This window comes from Neovison vison, chromosome 1, assembly GCF_020171115.1.
Source record: "Neovison vison isolate M4711 chromosome 1, ASM_NN_V1, whole genome shotgun sequence".
In the NCBI taxonomy this organism is placed as follows: Eukaryota; Metazoa; Chordata; class Mammalia; order Carnivora; family Mustelidae; genus Neogale; species Neogale vison.
Window position 1 is genome coordinate 4433440 of NC_058091.1, and position 15913 is coordinate 4449352.

Below are 15913 nucleotides of genomic sequence, written 5' to 3' on the forward strand. Positions count from 1 at the left end.
AAAACAAAGCATAGAAGAACTTGCTTGACAAATAGCAGAGCCCTTGTGTTCTAGGGCCTGCTGATGTCCAGAAACAAAGAAATAAAAAAAGCTATTATTCAGCTCAAAATGGAGACATTGTATCCTGTGAAGAATCTTCCTCTAGAGATCATCATACTAGTTTACAACTTCCATTGGTCTCCCAGAGGACAGGGAGCCTTTGGGAAAAGTAGACATGAGAGTGAATTTCACCTTTTCTGCATATTCACTTTTTCCATTTTGTTATAATAGAACTCATTTTGTTAAACTGACCACATCACCTTGTCAGTTTAATGAAATGAGTTATATAGTTAGCATAATAATGGCCTACTTGAGATGAATTATTATTGATCTACTTTTGCTAAATAGTTTAGAAACAGGGACCCAGTGAGTAAAAGTGACTACAATCAAAACCTTTTCAAGAAAACAGAGAGAATGGGAATGAACCAGTTAACCAAGCTAAAGGCACTGGGGTTGGTTCCTAAAGCTGAGAGCTATCCTGCTTCTATTTCTCGTCTGTGGGCCTCGTGGACTATTGGACGAACCATGCCAGGCTGGGAACCCAGCCACGACTCTGACCCCTCCCTCAGCAGATACTCTCCACACAGCTGCCAGCACTTCTGAGGTCATTTCCTGTTTTCATTACTTGAGAACATGAATGCCTGCTGAATAATTATGCAATGATTATGTACAACTTGGCTTATTTATTTTTTATTTATTTTTAAATTTTTTCCTTTGACCATCTGTTGGGCTGGAATTCCCACAGTAATCACAGGTGCCTTGGGTGGTGCCACAGCCTGGAGAGGTCACAACCCGTCTCAGAGGCTCGCTGCATATCAGGGAGGCCTGCCTGGAGGGGAACCCACAGACTAGCCTGTCCTCAGCCTGAGGCCCAGGGACTGGATCTTCCATTTGAAGTCTCATAAAATATGCTTTGGGACCTGGACAGTTTTGATGCATAAATCTCTGGCTCTGAAAGTTCAATCTTTTTCTCTTGACTCTGGAATTATTTCAAGCCATATGCCACTGCTGATATTTCCAGTATGACAGATGACGTGAGTGAGGGACAAAGAAGGGGAGGACAGCAGTGAGTTCACACATATGAAAAATACTATATTACTACTTTCAGTCGTTACATTTTCACCTCAAGGGTTAATTACTCTACCAACCAAAGAACATGCCCAGAGACAGAAACCACATCAGTGAATCATAAAATCATTGCTGGAAACAACCAGTGCTGGAGACCTCTCCACGCCCGCACTTGGGGCTCTTGTTGTTGGAACCTCCGCTAGAAAACCTTCAGAAATAAGGAACTTCCTACCTCCCAGGCTAGATTATTCCCACCCAAGACAACACTCCACCTTTTAAAAATGTTCTTCTTATATGGAAACAAAAGCTCCCCCATCTTCAAATTTCACTCCTCTGTGAGACAGGGATAAATTCTTAATGAGAACATGAAACTTTCTTGAAAACATAAAAATAAAATTTCGAAATAAGAGAATGAGTAAATGGCTAATGTAAAGGAACTCAAAAACTTGCTGTTTTCACTGGAAATAGCATTCCTGATGAACATGAATATCTCCTAAGGAGGGTTTATAATTTTTTCAATAGAGTGGTGTCCGAAATAAAGGCAGGGAAGGAAGTATCTCACATCATGCATGTTTTATGGAAGACTTAAGGGCCCCTGCTCATGTCTCATACCCACAAATTTAGGAATAGCGGACGAGGCAATTTTTGTGCTCTCACACAGGGCTTATTAGCTAGTCCCTGCAGAAATTACTTTCCTTGATTTACATATGAGAGTAATATTGTTTCAAACTTGAAATTCACCCAAAATGCGTCCTTCCTCCGAATTCCTTTACAATGTCTATCTTTGCTCTCCTGGCCATGAAGGCTCCCTTTTACCGTTCCCACTCCCAAGGAGCAAAGACAGTATCTATAAAGATGTCCTCAAGGGTCCCCACCACCAATACAAATTCCCACAAAAACCCACTGAAAAGGGAATAAACACAAGAGGTAGGGTCCAGCAAATTTCTTTTATTCCAGCTGTCTAATTTTCATGAGTCCTGCCAAGATTCTGGCTAAGTGTTGCCCCTTTATGGCCACTGCGCATCTTCAGAACTCTGTGAACTCTTGTTGCCCTCCTTCTAAGAACATATGTGTTTAATGTTTCAGTCTTTTGAGTATATCCTAAAGAGCACATCTTAGATTTACAGTTACAAAGGTAGGAAACAGGTGTTTAGGTGAGTGAGGTTACTGTAAGCTGGTAAGCTCCAGACCAGGAGGGGCAGCATGTGGAAACACAGGTGAGATGCGGAATTCAAGAACCTACTCTAGACCTCTCATGTCAGAAACTGCACAGAGCCCAGTGGTCTGAGCTTAAACAGATCCCCCTTGCCCCCAACAAGATTCTGATACCCCTGCTCTGGGCCAAAGGGAGATTGTACAAAAGGCTTTTCAAATGAAGAGTCTGAACTACCCTTTTCCCAAAAGGATTTCCCAAAATCCTATGCATAAAAGCATAGGATTCTCCAACAGAACGGGCTAAACTTGAAAGTTGCAAATCTCACTGCCAATTGCCAAACTTTAAATTTAAATTCTCAATCTTAAGTTTATGATAACAAAGCTTGCTGTCATGAGAATAATAGGATGTAGTTAACTGTCCTCAGTGACAATACTTTATCCAGGCTTGATGGGGCAATTTGAAAATATCATTAAAGAGACAAGTTGCACAATAGGGATGGTGAAAGTGTGATTATCTTCGGAGATTAAATCCCCAAACGCCATGTGGCTTCTAAATGTGTGTCTTTTATTGATTTAAAACTCTTGACTAAGAGTTGCGTTTCCCAAATACTGTTTCAGATACTCAGAAAGGTATATTTCCACACACACTCTATAGGGGTTTTAAAGGCATCTCAAAATCTTGAATATTCTTAAAAACCACTGACTGATTCAGCTATCTTCCAAAATGAATAGAGCTCTTTTCCTTACTCCCTTTAACACAAACTAACAGCAGCCACAGAAGAAAAAGAAGACAGAGGAAGAGAAGCAGAGACAGGAGGAGGAAAGCCAAGAAGGAATGATCTAAAAAAGTAAGAGTCCAAAGAAGGTAAAATTTACCTGAGAGTTCCCATAGTTTAGAGAAAAGCATTGTTTCATGTTTTCACAGCTTCCACACAGAGAGCTAGATGAATAAATTAGTGATAAATGAGTAGCACAGCAAGTGTTCAAAATTGGAGTCATCCTATTCATGCTGTTCTCGAATCTGCTTTGGCTTTTCAGTATGTGTCAGAGACATCCTTTAAGTTAATAACTGTATCTACATTATCATTTTTAATTGTTACATGGTGCTCCATTTTCTACATATGGCATATGTGCCATGATTTATTTACTAAATTTTGTAATTGTTTTGCTGTTGTACACAACACTGCCACAAAGGTGCCCAGATACTTTGGAGCACCTCTGCACTGTGCTTGGGAAAAGTTGCTTAAAGTTTGACTTCTGGGTCAAATGTGATACATTACCTTTAAATTCCCATGTATGTTGCCAAACACCTTTTCAGAAAGGCACTCCTGAAGACACAAAAGCACACACACACTTCTAAGCCCTCATTTACATTTGGTTTTGTCAATGTTTTAAATTTTTAGTAATTGAATGATAAAATCATCTATTTTCTTGTGTTTTTGTTTTTGTTTTTAGTGATTACTAATGCAATAGAAAATATTTTTCACCTATTTACAGGTCCTCTTTTGTGTTTGAGTGTTGATTCTTTAGTTACTAATTTGTAAAATCTCTTTGTTCATGAAGGTCGTTATTCTTTGTTACATGTCCAAAATATTATTATGGTAGTTATCTTTCTATTAATTTACTTTAGGGTATATTCACTATTAGAAAAACTTGAAGTATTTACATATATTTTAAATATCATTACTTTCACTTTATGGTTTCAGATTTCTGTAGTTTCCTTTTTATGTTTTTTGTTGTTGTTGTTGTTGTTGTTGTTGTTGTTTCCTAATTCACTCTTTCCTTTCCTTTCTTTTCTTTTAAATCTAAAGCTTTGACCACGTATGGTATAATTTTCTTACAACGATCCTGTGGACTTCTAACTTTAAAAAAATTAAATTAGCTCTGTTGCATCAATACCATTTGTCAAATAATCTGTTCTTTTCCCCCCCATAACTTGAAATAATATGTGTTTGGCAATCCTTTCTACCTACATGGAGTCTAATGAAACTATATCTGGAAAACCACCTATCATTTCCTATGTGAGAACCCCACAGTTTTAAATACTCTGTATGTCTTAAATAACTACAGAATATATCTTATATATGCCCACTATATATAGATTCCCACTCACTATTACTCTTTTTCTTTTAGGAACAACTAGGTTTTGTTGTATGTTTATTTTTCAAATGAAATTAACAATTGCTTCATCAAGTAACAACCATAACCAAAAACAAGTTATCTTTTGATTTTGATAACTTTGAATGCTACAGTAGAGCTTAGTTATCAGAGTGGTATTACATAATTTTATTTCAAAACATTCTTATGTTCTCAGGTTTTAAGTTGCAATTATAAATGGGGTATTTTCTGCCATAATGTTCTATAGCTGGTTATACGTATATAGGAAAGCTGTTGGCTTTTAAATATTAATTTTCTAGCTTCTGATGTTATACTGAATTTCTTACTTCTTCTTTCTGGTAGTTTGTCTGTTGATTTCTTATTTTCCAGCTACACAATTATATAATCTACAAGTAAAGATAAAGAAGCCTACAGCTTCTAGCATCTGTGCTTCTTAGTTTTATTTTTCCTCTAATTGCCTTAGTTGCTTCCCTTATTCCTGACTTTAATGGGAATGCCGCTAGTGCTTGAAAACTCTGTGTGGTGCTGGCTTTCAATTCAGATGTATGGTTTTTATCACATGCCATCATTGACTCCTTTTATCATCTGAAAAAGATGATTGTTTTAAAACATGGAGTATATATTTGTAAAACATGGAATAGATACGGAATTTCACCAAATACTGTTAAGCACTTATTAGAATGAGCATACAACTTCTAAAGTTGAATTATAATAGTGAAAGAGCCACACTTTCTTGCAGTGACTCATATTTGATCATCCATTTACTACTAATTTCTTTAAAAATATTAACTAGGGTTTCATTTCAAGTTTTATGTGAAATTGTCTATATTTTTCTTTTGGATACTGATTTTGTAGAGATCTTGAGTTTAATATTTTGTTGAATTTATAAACATGAGTGAGATATTTTCTTCTTGCAAATGTTTATATAGGAGATGTTTATCCCTTGGGAATTAAAAAAAAAAATTACTTGTGAAACCATCTGAGCACAGCACATTTTTCTGGAACGTAGGCTCCTGGGAAGTGTTTTTAATTTCTTGGATGTTTTGACTTATTTGGATTTTGCATTTCTTTTAAAGTTAATTTTGATCATTCGTATTTTCTGAAAAAGTTCTATATTTTATACAGATTTAAGCTTAGAATCTTATAGATCTATTTCTCTGCCCTCCCCTCCCCCATTTTTCTCTAGGTATCTTGTCATTTAGTATTTTCTGTTTGTTTTGTTTCCCCTAAGGATCCAAATTTTGTATGTGTGTATCCATTTTTCTATCCTTCTACATTTTAACTCATTCATTTTCTCTTTTGTCATTATAAATCACTTGTTTTTCTACTGAGGTCCTCTGAGTACAGCTGTGAGGTTATTCAACTTTCATAATTATTTTTTCTCATTGTAATTATTTTTTACATAATCTGTTATCGCAGTTGTATTTTCTTTTCTGATCCAAGTTTGTTTTTTGTTCTTGTTTTCAACATGCTTAGAGCTGAGGACATTTTGTTTCTTCTTTTGGTAATTATTTACAGACTTGGGACACGGCAGTCTGTACCCTACACCTTGTTCAGGCTGAGAAAGCCTGCATTTCCACTCCTGATTCCCCACGATCACTCCACCGCCTTCACAGTGTCACTCAAGGTTCCAGTCCTGGGGTCTCTGGCCAAGGAGGGGCCCTGGACATGTCAGACAAACTGTTTCTCTGCCTCCAGGGATGGACCTGGAACTGGTAGTGCCGTGGGTCCCAGAGGAGAGGTGCAACAGCTGCAGCCCGGAAGGGAATCCCAGGGAGACTTCTAGAGCCCCGCCCACAGCCCCGAGCCCCACCCACAACACGCCCCCACAGCCCTGAGCCCCGCCCATAGCCCTGAGCCCTATTCACAGCCTGAGCTCCAAGGGCTTCTGTCTCACAAAGCCGTGAGCTCCTTCCAAGAGCTGTTCTAAGCTTCGGGTCCTTCACCCATTTTCCCTCCCCTCATTCATGCTTCACCTCCAGCCAGCCTGCTGTAGCTGTGCTCTGCCAGAATGGCTTCTTCGTTTTTGCCTTGCGTTTCTTTACCTAGGTGTTTCTAATATTCAAAATATCCAAGGCATCATGACTCCGAGTACTGATGGGAGCTGGATGGGGAAAAATAAAGGTACATCTATTTTACTCTTAAATCTGTGGATATTTCTCATTCTTTTTAGAATTTAAATTTTTCAGAGGTTTCAGAAGTTTTTTTTTTTTTTTTTTTTTTTTAAACACTTACAGCTATTCTGTGTCTTTTTTCTTGTGGCTTCTGGAATTCTTTCTGTAAACTTCAGGTTCAAATTCTTTACCAGAGCTAATCTTGGTACTGAAGGACATTCTCATATTATTTGGGAATGTGGTAAGGCTCTTTGACATACAAATGTTCGTGTCTCCATTTCAGAAGAATTCATTTCCTAATACATGTTGGAATCCTCTCATCAGTGGGTTTAATTATTGATCACTGGAAAGATCACTATTTAAATCTGTATTGTTTTTATTCTGGGGGCTGGTTCTGGGTGACTTGGTTGGTTGAGGATCTGACTCTTGATTTCGGCTCGGGTCGTGATCTCAGGGTCATAAGATAATGTCCTACATCAGGTGTGACAATCAGTGTGGAGTCTGATTGATATTCTCTCTCTCCCTCCACATCATCCCCCTGCTCCCTCTCTCTCTAAAATAAGCAAATAAATCTCTACTGTCTGTATTCTAATGATCATCCGTCTTTGCATCTCCTTTCAGGAGAACTCCCCTCTTTTCTCTTGGTTTCACTAGTTACCCTTCTTCAGCTCTCATTTTCGATCTTATTCATTTGTGTCTTTTTAATGTAGAATTTCTTAACCTATCTTTTCCTGTTTTATTTTATTTTATTTTTATTTTGTTTTGTTTTGCTTGGCCCCTTTTGATGGGAGAGTTCCACCAGTCCTACTATTTACCTAAACAAAATACAAGGAAAACTTCCTGGGTCCTCCTCCTGCTTGTCACTAAGCAGCCAGTGGGTCTTCCTTTGAGATGTGGATGCAGAGGACTAGTCACCCGTGTTGGTGGTTTTCTCTTCGGGGGGCCTGTCTGAGGCGACTGGAGAGCAGGAGGGCCAGGGGACAACTGGGGCTTCGAGGCTTTATTTCATAGGTTTTCTCAGAATCACTAGAAACTTTGCTCCACAGGTCAGCTCCCAGGTGAGAGGAGTGGCCTCTTGCGCAGAAAGTGTCCACTCCCCCCCATATGAATGAGTGATCCTACTTCAGTGATGGGAAGCTGATGACAGTAAAACAAATCATGGCGATGCCCAAGCCTGTGGACATTTGCGGCTGTGAGTCAGTGTGCCCTTTCTCTGGGTCTTTTGACTGAAGATCTAACCCCCTTCATTGGGAAGCCAAGTCAGAGGAAACCCATTCTGTGCTATTTGGCTGTTGTGTGTTCTTTCTCCTCTGTCTTTGCTGCCAGGATACACAGGGAAGTTGGTGGTGCCGAGGGCCCGCATCCCATGACCCACACATCTCTCCATCTTAACCAGGGATCCATCAGGTTCTTTAGAACCAAACTGCGACCCCCACCCATGTGTCCAGAACACTCTTTGTTTCGTCCAGATTTTATGCTCTAGAAGTTTTCAGTTTGAGAGTGAGGAATTTTGCTCTATTCCTAGTTCTTTGTATTAATTTCTGAGGACACTATTTTTGTGGGCTGAAGAGAAGAGCCAGAGGAGTTTGTAAACATATAATTTAGCTGACATCTTTCCCAGAAGTTCTTGTCATATTCATTTAAATTAACTCAGGGTAAGTAGATTTGACTCCTTAATATGTAATTTGAATATATGCATGACCATACTAATGGCATATCTCCAGGGTTCTTTTACATAAATATATGACAACTTCTCTAAACTCATTTTAGAAAGAACTAGGGAAGAAATTCATTTGGCTGAAAGTCTAAAATTTAGGAGGTGAAAACAAACATTGCTTACTTTTTCTTAATCATGCCATCATAGACATTACTCTCATGTTTATCAAATAATGTCTAACAATTATATTCAGATAATTGGATTTTCTTTCAGCATTTGGGTAGGAGATTTGAAGCGTGTATTTATGAAAATAATTGGAATTTTTAATGCAGGATTTAGTCTTAATTATGTACATATATTTACATCGGTCTTATTATTACGAGCAACATAAGGTCCTATCACTACTACCTGTGCATAAAGATGCAGAACAAAGAGGAGAAGATTCGCTCATGATTTTCCACTCTCTGCGCTTCAAGGCAGAGCTACCAGTTTAATAGGTGATAGGGAAGCTTATGTTTGATACCATCCTTTCTAGTCGCTATTTTGTTAGGTAACTGTGCTTCAAACATGTAAAGTAAATATCCAATTCCACAGGGCCTCAAAGGGATATCTTTGCCTGTTTTTTTTCTTTTTGGGGGGAAATTGTTAAACAAATGCTTTTCCAAGAACAAGTCAGCTTTCCAAATCTTCTTTCCAAATTTCTTCCTCACCCCTATGACAACTTCAAGAAAATGAACAAACTGATGCTTTATCTCTGGCTCTAAATGTTGGGATTGAGATAGGCAGACTTTAATAACAACACTAATTTCATATGCTCTGGAAGGGTAATGTAAGTGCACCTGCTTCACGAGAACAATGGCACTTAGGTAAAGAGCATGTGAATAGCAAGGTCCAGGTGAGAAAGACCCTCAGAAGAGTGGTCTGCTTTGGTTCCTCCAGTCACAACAGCTGGAAGATGCTGTCTTCCCCCTGGTCTGGAATTGAGACCCCAGACCAAGCCCATGTGTGGGCTTCTCAAATATGAAGGAGGTACTACTTACCTCATAGAAGTGATAAGACTATCAATTATATGAGCTATAGATAAGATGTTTAAAGTCTTGGACTAAAGCAAAACCTAGAAGGCATTCAGGTGGTGTTTGACTGCTGGCCTCACGCATGCATCCCATCAAGGACAGAACAGTTCTGTGTAGCGCTGCCACATTCACATGCGGTACGCGCGCAGGTCTCTACTAAGCGATGTAAGCAATATAATGGATTGCAATCCATGAAACTGTGTACAAACATTTCTCCTTTCTCTTCTGAGCCCTCCGTTGGGTTTTGAAATCAGTGGGTTCTGCATGCACTGAGAATACCAATGAATGCAGAAGTCAACACTTTTTCTCTTGGGTAACTTCCTGAGCGGGTGCATCAACATGAAAACAGATTTCTAACGCAAAAACAAAACCACACATGTATCTCTTCCAAGGAGTTTTATTGTTAGGACCAAGATGTTTTATAGTGCCCAAAATATTGTAATGTAGTTATGGTATTGTTCCACACCCGTGTGTGTGTGCATGTCCTGATTCCACCTGGGGCTGGTGTTATTGCTGTGATGCATAGAGAGGGCAACTGACATCAAGATCTCCTGGCTAAGTAAATGGTAAGCTGCTGGAAAACGGAGGTTCTCTGGATGCAACTCCATGCCTCAGTCCACCAAACCTCAGGTCTCCCCCAGCTTGAATGCCGACATCTGTAAAAGCTCCCCAAATAGCTTCTCAGCCCTGTGGGAAAACGTAATCTGTACTCTCTCTCTTTTGATCTCATGTAATGCTCTTCTTTAAATACCAAAGTATTAGCAGATAAACCATGTGGAAATGGGTGAGCAGATGCGTTGCTTTGTGTACTGCATTACACAACGGATTGGAATAGATTAAAATTTCATCATTCATCTCCTTTGGCCCCCAACCCCCAGGGTTATTTTTACCGTTTTAAGCCAAGTGGATACGCTTACATGACTTACGCTCTTTGGCTAGGAAATCCATTTGTTTTATCCATTATACTTTCAGAATGATTGATGCAGGATAAAAACTAGTAATTACACAGAAAAAAAAATCTCTGGACCAGTTATGGCTAACTTGAAGAAGAATTTGGGGCTCACATTTTAAGGGTCTCACTCATACATTCTTTGATTAATATGTTAGAGTCTTCAGGGCTTTTCCAAGACCAACGCACGATCTGATTGGCTGACTGAATCGCAGTCTCACCCTTGAACAACGCCGTCTGTGCTCACGCTGGGCTCCATACGGACTTCTCTCCCCTGGCTTTTCACTGAATAAGTAATGTGCTGGGGGATGGGGTGGGGAAGGAGAGTATCCTTAGGAGTCCTTTAGGCAAAATGACTTCTCCAGCCTATCAAAGAGAAAGCGTGGATAGTTAGTTACCTCTAATACCTCTGGAACAAAGATAATATTAGGAGATCAGTGAGGATCACAGGACTGAATATTGTGCATTATTTTTTTTAGATTTTCAGGAATCATTTTCAGGTTTGGAAGTGGAAAAAAAACAGGTGTTGCTTTTTATCTTTCAGTGCTTCCTTTTAAAATAATTCCCAAAGACTAATGACTCATGCAAGTGAAAATACGTTTGTTTGTTTGTTTTCTAAGACAGAACAACAGTGGAGGATAGCAAAATGGTATTTCTGATTTATATGGATAAGAAAATAATTTTAAGTAAACTCTCCATTTTCAGACAATATTGCATGTACATAGGAATTCAACAAAATGTAAATCCAAGTAGATGAAATGAGTGTAAGCGCTTCATGTTTGGGCACAAGCCTCTCCCTCCATGTCACAAAAGCTGTATAATAGCAGGAAGCACAGAAAAATAAACAAAATTTAACATCACCATTATTATCACCTAATGTCCCTACTCTGTGTGTGTGTGTGTGTGTGTGTGTGTGTTTATTTAGACTTGAAGGTTTCCTGGCTTCTAAAGCCTGTTGACTAATAGGTCCCAGACTGGAAAAAGCATTCCTGGCTGGTTCTCCATATGAGTCCCAAAGCAGTTCTACAATCCCTACCCTCTTTCCGTTTCTTGGGTTCATTCTGCATACATGAGTTCTGTAGTTATATCCCTGCTGCTCTAGTTTTTGGAAAATAGCCTAAATTCCTGAGGAGAAATTCCGAAACTCCTATTTGGATGCATTTCAGACCCCAAGTCTGCTCAGCTGTGGAGTCAGGGGTGAGGTGGACCTACGGAGTCACTGCACTAAAAAGGTAGATAGAAATGTCTGTCTTGCTTTGGCACTGTTATGTTATTTCTCTCTAAATTCACTTGCATTTTGGCATTCTTAAATGCCTTGAGAAAATTACTTCCAATTTCTCAAATTCTTGAGAAACCACTCCCAAGGTAAAATAAATAAGTAAATAAATGCTTTCTTCCTTCCTAAGTGCAATTTGCTTGCAAGTGTTTCATAGTTTGGTAGCCTTGCTACTCGATCTGCAATTTGTCTTTTTCATAAATGTTAATTTCAAGTATTTACAAAAGTCGTGTATTTGGGGAAGCACTCGTACATTTTTAAAGCAGCCGACAACCAGAGAAGGAAATCACCTGTGTCTATAAATACAGTTTCTGTTGCTGTCAGAGCTTTGGCAACTAAAAAGAAGAAAAATATAATCCCTTCTTATCCTTGCTGGAAGAGTTGCAAGGCTTGAGCATTTCTTTACAGACGTTATGACGAGTTGCAGTTGCTGTCTTTGCACCTGAACATTGGGTCTCCACAGCACCTGGGAATGAAGGCACCCAACTACAATCCTCCAAAATACCCAGAGGTCCGCTGTGAGTTCTTTGTGGGAAAGAGCTCCACTGTCTCTTTCCTTCTCTTACCCTGAACGCCGGGGAGGGGGAGGAGTTGAAGATGGGACATGGTTAATTGGTAGAAACCAAAGATCCCAAGTACCATCTCCTTTGCTAGAATTAAAATATAAGAAGTGGAGTTATGAGCTCACAAGAAACGTTAGCCCCCGGCCTGGAATTTGCAAAGGCACTAAAAAGAGAACTTACTATTTTACTACCATTGATCCACTGCCCTGCTGAGATCCGGAGTTATGGCCAGATTGATTATAAGGGGTGCCTCGCCAGCAGCTGATTGAGAGAGTTCTCTCATACTAATTTAGCATTTATGACCTGTCACAAATATACTTTTTTCATCTCTTAATGCTTCACCCAGAAATACAACTTCTAATTAAAAAATTTATTCATCTCACTACATAGCAAGAGAACTGACACAGGACCAAATACGAGGTGTGTATAAAGTGCTGGGGGCTGCCCCTGTGAAACACCCCAACATTACTATCGTCTTCCAAGTCAGCCGTCTCTGCTGTTGGGTAGGTTTGCTGGGGCTGCTTTTAAGGATAACTACTTTTTTGCCCTGGTAACCTTATCTTTTAATTCACCAGTCTTCAGACTCCAGTGAAATAAATATTACCGCATGTTAAGTGTGGGGCCACGGGATGAGGTGGGGGAACTCTTTTAACTTGAAAACCAAAGGAAATAACACCATTGGTTCCCTTATCAAGGCCTATAAACTGCAAAAAATAGAGCAAGTACTCAATAGCAAGTAGTTATAAATGTTACGTAGCTTTCTACAAGGAATATAATGAAATTGATGTCAGTTAATATCAGGGATTTTTTTAAAGATACTGTCACTGGGGCGCCTGGGTTAAGTGTTTGCCTTTGGCTCAGGTGATGTTCCCAGAGTCTTGGGATAGAGCTCCACATGGGGCTATCTTCTTAGCGGGAGTAAGCTTCCTCCTCTTCCTCTTCCTCTGTGTTCTCCCTCTCTCGCTCTCTCAAATAAATAATTAAAAATTAAACCTTAAAAAAAAACAAATAAAGATACTGTCATCATTTGGGTGAGAAGGCCGAGCTGCTGGGGAGAAGGAGTAATGCATCCTGTTTTGGCGGGGGACCGGTCCCCACCACGAGTCTGTGTTTGTGTACCAGCACAGTGATGTGAGCAGGTGCAGATAAGCTGAGACAAGCCGTTCACACGGGTGCCCTGGAGGGGATAAGCTGGGCAGGGAGCTGAGTGAGGAGGACGAGGAACACTAAAAGACCACGCAGGAAGAAGAAGGGACACAGGACAAAGGACCATGCATGATGCAGTATTATTTGTGTAAAATTGTGTGTGTATGCACATTTGCATATAAAGATGTATGGAATGTATTTGCCAGAATAGTAACAGTAGCTGTCTAAGGGTGGTAAGTACTCAGTGATGTTCCTTTCTCTATATACGTTACTGTATTTTTTACATGAGTCCATATTATGTGTCTTAAAAATAAGGTCATTTCACCAGGCTAGAAATAATCACTGTAATAAATACTCCCTTTTAGCAAAATTCTGTTGAATGAGCATCTTTAAAGATGTAAAACATGATCAAATACGTAAAAATAGAATATGTTTCCAAAGCTCCAAATATCCACATGGTTAACAAAAGTACACAGAAGCTTCAAACTATTATAGCACAAAGGTTTTTTTCTTGAAATGTACCCAGGGGTGCCAGGATGGCTCAGTGGGTTAAACATCTGCCTTCAGCTTAGGTCATGATCTCAGGGACTGGGATTGAGACCATCAGGTTCCCTGCCCAGTGGGGAGTCTGCTTCTCCCTCTACCCTTCTCCCTGCTTCTGCTTTCTCAAATAAATAAATAAAATCTTAGAAGAAAAAAAAAAAAACAATGTACCTAAAGCATTTAGTTAGTACCTGATTATTTTGATCATTAAGAAAGGGTCAAACTCTCATTTAAGAAAAATAAAAATATGTGAGGTAGAACAGGTATTTGTGCATATACATGTTTTTTGTAAAAAAAAAAAAAAGCAAAGTGCACACGTGCACAGACATCGTACTCAGTGTGTTCATACACACATGCATGCAAACAGTGGCACACATGCAATCACACACAGGCAGACACATATGCATGCCTTCCCAGAGACACACACACAAATGTAGGAGCATGTACATTCATGTATCAGTATTTGCACACAGGTCCTATGTAGGACACACATACACACCTACTTGCATGTGCACAAAGACAGTCATCGGTGCAGACATATGTACATGTACACACACAGAGGTATACACATCTGCAGACGTATGTACACGCATGCGTATACATGTCATGAAAAACACTGGTCCAAAAACTAGGATCACCAAACTCTACATCTTCATATCTTAGATGTGTATTTGAGCTTTGTAGGCCTGAGTTGCTTGATCTATAAGCTCCCAGACAAGACCAAAGTCAATGACTTTCACACCCAGCAGGTTCATACAGGTGCTTAAGGAGTTTGAAAGATGTCTCATATGAAGAAAGTTTGACTTTTCAAAAATAGAAATAATAAACATGATATATACAAAATGTTTTATTTCCTGTAATTTGACATGTTGAAGCCTGCTAATACCTTCATGTGTACTGGTCAATTCACTCAGTTCTTACAGGAATCAGAAACACAGTTTTTCCAAATACTTTCCTGTGAGAACATCAGAAGTTCTTGTAATCATTACTCATTAGAAAGTGTAGAGCCCCACACTAGTCTTTTTCTCCCTTCTTTTGTTATATGTTTCAAACAAAACTGCATAAGAGTGCATTACACACCCCATAGGGTCAGAAACTAATGGATGGTGGGTGGTGGTCCGCACTCACCATAGACTAACAATGGATTGTGTAGTAACTATCAAATACAACCTGTGCACCAACTTCAAAATTTTAGAACTTAGAATAAATGTAGACACTTGAAATACAAATTTTAATAGAGTAAATTGTATACACCGAATTTATGAAATTATTAGCATACTTGGAAATTCAGCTCAAATATTAATAATGAAACTAAAACTTAAATAGCAGATACAACAAATGTAAATGATTTAAAGTATCAATGAATATTACAAAATAAGCAGGAAAGTATCTGTGGTTTTTAAAAAAGGAACACTAAATGTCTCCAAATGTTGTGAAATACTTTGAAAGCTATTCTTTGCCAAGTAATATGAATATTGTAACTGTTAGAGAACACAGCCATGAACTTTGCGCAGTGTGAACACTTTACACTTAAGGAATGCAAAAATTGTTTTCAGACACTATGTTCATTACACTAAGGTACAATCCTATTTTTCACACTCAGAGATCTTTGTCAGCAAGTTATGTTTCCCCAGTGATGGCTGAGGACGTAGTTGTCGGCTTGACATTGTGACAACCTCCAATGCCTGTCTTTGATGCACGTGGGTTTGCTGGAGAACATCTCACTGGTGCTCACCACAATTCCATGAGACAAATATGACTGTCTTGGAAACAGAGGGGGTGAAAAGAAGGAGGCATAATGACAGGGCCACAGTTTTTCAGAGTGGACTTGGATATTGAAGGCATGTCATACTATTTCCCTGGATAAAATGCAGTTTCAGATTCAGCAAGTGTATTTTTGATGTCCCCACTATGTGCCCTATGTGCCAGGCACTGGGTTGGAATATAGTGGTAAGAGAGATAAACAGTAGATTTACAGAGATCTCAACTGGGAGCTCTGGGAAGGGGGTGCTGGGAAGGGGGTGCCATGGTGTGGGTCCTGGGGAAAGTGGAAGTTAAGACCTGTAAGAAGAGTGCTCACCATGAAAAAGGGGAACAGATTATTTCCTTCAGCACGACTGGGCATATAAATGCCCATGGAAAAGAGAGCATTGTACCTTTGGGAACAGACTGTGGGAGCCTGGAGTGTAGGGGAGATGTGGAGGGGAGTATT